We start from the raw sequence: 4,768 nt of genomic DNA, 5'->3' as shown, positions 1-4,768 counted from the left end.
TGGATCATATATCATCACTAGTCCCCCAAACTGTTAACCCTGAACTTTTCACCTGTCCTTTAATACAGTCAACTCCAAGCTAAATTTTTTCCGTCATTAAGAGGGGACCAAAGATCATGTAAAATATTATTATACTTTCTACAAATACATCCCCATCTTAGAGCTTTAGCTACTAGAGAAAGTCGCTGGAGTTTGGGGTCAGAGGAGCTGCAAGTATAAACTTTCATACAGCTCTGTTTAGGATGTGTGATTTTTCTCTGGTTGTCTAAAGCAGTCTAAATTTCCGTAGACGGTCCCGACTCTGGGTGGCTCTAACAAGGATCCTGGAACTCCAGTAAATTCTAAACAGCGTTTTATATTTCAAATATGATGCCAAGTTCCTTTTTGCACTTGTCTCTACGGTTTTGGCAACTGACAGACCCAAGGGGTGCCTGTACAAGTTTCTCCCGAAGGGCGATTAAATTAATTCTTTTGTCCATGAGGTGGATGGTTTGGTAATGTTATAATTCACAACGCTATAACTCCTTCTTTCAAATTTAAAAAAAACAATTGCCTTTTAAATCCATCCCATTTAATTTGCTAAAATGATTCTCATTGTTCTACATCTGTTCTCAAGTTTTGGTTAAATTCAATGTCAGTATTCTCCACGGAACTCGATTTTCATCTGACTTTGGAATCGGAAGGCAGGCTGTTACTGAGGTTAAATTTTGTGTCTTTACCAAACTTTGAATCAATTACAAAACTAGATTTATTTTTTTTTTAATCCAAATTACAAAAACGGTTAACATCAAGATTAATAGCTCAAACAATAATTGTTTCATTTTGTTTATCTCATGTTTAGAACCCCTCAAAAAAACCCCACATAAACCCTATAAACACACAAAAAGATTACTGCCCTCGACAATATTCCTAATAGCAACCCCAATAGTATAAACTTTACACAGCTGTTTTCCCAAATAGATAACGTGAAACTTACTTATAGATTTTCAGGTTTAAAGGGCCAGTTTCTTTAGACTTCCAATTTCTTGTTGGTGCTTTCTTTATTCTTGAATAATGAAGCCAAGGTTCTTCTCCCAGACCTTTACTGCTATAAGGGTTGTTAAAATGACTCGATACGGTCCTTTCCACTTCTCCGTGATTTTATATATAGTCAATCTAATCTCCTGGTCGGAAGGGATGCGCTGCTACGTCCAATTCTAAGGGTCCAGCTGTGGAGACATACTGACAAAGTTCCTGAAAAGAATTGCTTAAAGAATTCATAACACCTTTTAAAAACCTATCTCCAAAGGCACTCAAGATACTCAGAACATAGGACTCTTGATATGGTCTTTCGTACAATATTTCATAGTGACTTCAATTTTCTTTCTCTTCTGGCTATACTCTGATTCTTAATAGAGCCATGGGTAATGCTTTAACCCATGTGAGTGAGGTTTCCTGACAAATTTTACTCGACTGTTGCTTAAGGGTATAGTTCATTCTCTCCCCGCCCCCCCACCCGCCCCTTGCTTGTGGTCTATGTGGGGTGTGATAGTCTCAATCTATAGATAATACTTTGCTCAACTTGTCTCCTAATCTTTGCTATAAAATGAGGGCCATTGTCAGATGACATTCTTACAGGCACCCCACATTTTGGTATTATCTCTTTGAGCAAGACTTTGACTTCTTCCCTTGTGACAAGGGAAAGCCTCGAGCCACCCAGTAAAGATATCAACTAAAACTAGGATAGATCCTTCTTTTCAAGGCAATTCTATAAAATCAATTTGCTAATATTCTCCTAAAAAAATTTCCTTCTTTAATAATCCCAAAGATGATCTTATTACTGATTCGGGGATAATTTTATATATAAATTTCACATCCGCTTATAATTGTTTAAGCAATCTTTGTCATATTTCGCTTTCCGTTCCCCAGTATACTTTGTGATGTTCAGCTCGGGCAACTTCTCTTATTATTGTGGGTGGGACTATTATTTGACCTGTCGGTGTTACAGCCTATCCTGTTTCATTTTGTTAGCCTGCAATCTAATAATTAATTCTTCATCTTTTTCGTTATACTTTGGAGTTTCTTTAGGCAACTTTATACTTTTCTCTGGAACGAGTGCTAGGATGCCTTTTTCTGCAGCCTCTTTAGCAGCTTTATCAGCCAGTCGGTTACCTGCGTTCGGACCGGTCTTACCTAACTGATGTGCTTTACAGTGCATCATCGTGACTGCTGTTGGTTTTTGAATGGTTTCTAACAATTCCGGTATTTGTTCTGCGCGCTGAATGGTGGTTCCTTGTGCAGGTAACAGTCCTCTTTCTCTCCGCATCGCTCCATGTGCGCGTACTGCTCCAAAAGCATACTTTGAGTCTGTCCAAGTGTTGACTCGCTTTCCTTGACTTAGTTCCAGAGCTCGAATAAGAGCTATCAATTCAGCCTTTTGGGCAGATATCGTCGAAGGCAAAGCTGGCAACGCAATTACCTCCTCAGTAGTTATTGTCTATCTTGATAAACGTTTTCCTTCACAGATGGAACCGCTTCCGTCGGCATGTAGTTCCCAATCCGTTTCTTCTAGCGGCACATCTCAGAGATCCAGTCGGCTGGAGTAAACTCTTTCGATTGTCTGCAAGCAGTCACGTTCCAGTTCTCCTTTAACTTGAGCAGTTGTTGAAAACGCAACAGGGTTAACGGTGGTAGTAGTTTTTAGGTAAACATCATCTTGTTCCAGCAACACCACTTGGTATTTCAGCATCCTGCTAGGGGATACCCAATGCCCCCCGTTTCTGTTTTAGCACAACAGTTATCATATGGGAAACGTACGGTAATCCTTTGTCCTCAGGTTAAACTTACGAGCTTCCTGGATCAGTAGCACAGTTGCAGCGACGGCTCTCGGACGACCAGAGCATCCCAGACTCACATTATCTAAGCGCTTCGAGAAGTAGGCCGCAGCTCGCCCACTTGGCCCTAAATATTGGGCCAGGATACCCAGAGCTATACCTCTTCTTTCACGAGCAAAAAGTTCAAGTGTCTTTGTGAGATCTGGCAGGCCTAGGGCTGGCACCCCTATTACAGCCTGTTTCAATTCTTGGAAAGTAGCTTTCTCGGCATCGGTCCAATCCGTTGTTTGAGGTTTTGAGCTGCTCCTATAAAGGTCAGGCCAGCAAGCCACAATTTATCATCTACAGGTGACACCACTCGACCATTCCCGGAAATGCTCGTCATTAATTTTTTTCGTCTTAGGTTCGGGGAGATGACAAATTGCCTCTTTTCTCTCAGTTCCCAATTGTCTCTGCCCTTTTAGGATTTTAAAACTCATTTACATAAGTTTCTTCTTTCTGGGTTATTTGTTTTTTTTCTTTTGACGCTCGATATCCACCGATTCCCCAAAAGTTCAAAAAGTTAATAGTTAACTTTGTGCATTGTTCTTCCGTCTCAGCTACAATTAACAGATCATCCATATATTTCAGCAAGATTTCTTGATTATTTTCTTTCTTCCATATCTCTAATTCTCGTGCCAATTGATTTCCAAAAATGGTAAGACTATTCTTAAAGCCTTGAGGCAAGACTGTCCACGTATATTGTGTTTTTCTCCCAGTCTCAGGATTTTCCCATTCCAAAGCAAAAACCTCTTGACTATTGGGATCCAAGGGAATACGGAAAAAGGCGTCTTTTCGGTCTAACACTGTGAACCATTCTTGTTTCTCCGCTAGGGTTGCTAACAAAGTATAAGGATTTGCTACTACCGGATGAATATCTTGTACTATTTGATTTATTGCTCTGAGGAGGTCTTGAACTAATCTATCATCTTTTTCATTAGCCTTTTAACAGGCAAGATCGGGGTGTTATATCTGGATTCACATTCTGTTAACAATTTGTATCTTAAAAATTTTTGTATTACCATTACTAACCCTTTCTGACTTTCCGGTTTTAGGGGGTATTGTTTAATTCTTACCGGATTCCATCCCGGCTTTAAATCAACTCTCACGGGTTCTGCTTTTCGGAGTTACCAGGAACTTCCCAGTCCAGACGATTGGAATTACAGCATTAGACTTTGACTGGTATAATCTTCTGCTGTCGGTAACCATCCTGTTAACAACAAAACCAATGCTTCGATACGTTTAGTTTCTGGAATTAAAATTTTAATCTCTCCATTTTGAAATTTAATTTCTGCCTCTAAGTTCTCAAATAGATCTCTCCTTAACAGGAGTTTAGGAGAATTTGGCACATACAAAAACTGCCGAGTGACCCGTTGCTTTCCTAATTTCATTGTGAAAGACTTAAAGAAGGGTCTAGTTTCTCGTTCACCTGTTGCACCGACACCACCAATTTCTTCAAAACTTAACTCTCCCTCTAAGGTATTTAAAACTGAAAAGGTGACTCTAGTGTCAATGCAAATTCAATTTTCTGTTCTCCCAGTTTAGCTGTAACCAGAGGTTCTGCTGGGAGACTCCCTTCCGGTCCCCGTCAGATACGTTCACTTAAAAAGAACAAATCTACATATGGCACTTTATTCCAGTTACTCTCTCTCCTACAAAACGACAGTAATCGCAATATAGTATTGTAACTCAAAGTTCTGTTTGTTTACCATTTTTCCTGCAACTCACCCCAACGTGCCAATAAACATCCCGACGCTGATGTTTTTGGTATCTTTTCATCAGCAGTTCCATTTCCTGCACTCTTATTCTTAAACAATTTTGCTAATGCCATTATACTTATATACATTCAAATACCAAATACCAAACAAATGCAAATGACAACTGTCCCAAATAATACACAAAGTCCAACCCAGCAA

General features: G+C 39.6%; 1 long non-coding RNA gene across 1 annotated transcript; it reads right to left on the bottom strand.

The window, feature by feature from the left end:
• Positions 1 to 743: 743 nt before the first annotated feature.
• Positions 744 to 4,352, bottom strand: LOC142028313 (uncharacterized). Its single transcript, XR_012649525.1, has 2 exons — positions 3,929 to 4,352; positions 744 to 1,208 (listed from the first exon to the last, which is right to left on the bottom strand). It is a non-coding gene; the product is annotated as an uncharacterized LOC142028313 (long non-coding RNA).
• Between the last annotated feature and the right edge of the window lie 416 nt (positions 4,353 to 4,768).

The sequence above is a fragment of the Buteo buteo genome, unplaced genomic scaffold, assembly GCF_964188355.1.
Source record: "Buteo buteo unplaced genomic scaffold, bButBut1.hap1.1 HAP1_SCAFFOLD_261, whole genome shotgun sequence".
Taxonomy (NCBI): Eukaryota; Metazoa; Chordata; class Aves; order Accipitriformes; family Accipitridae; genus Buteo; species Buteo buteo.
This window is presented reverse-complemented; position numbering and strand designations above follow the sequence as displayed.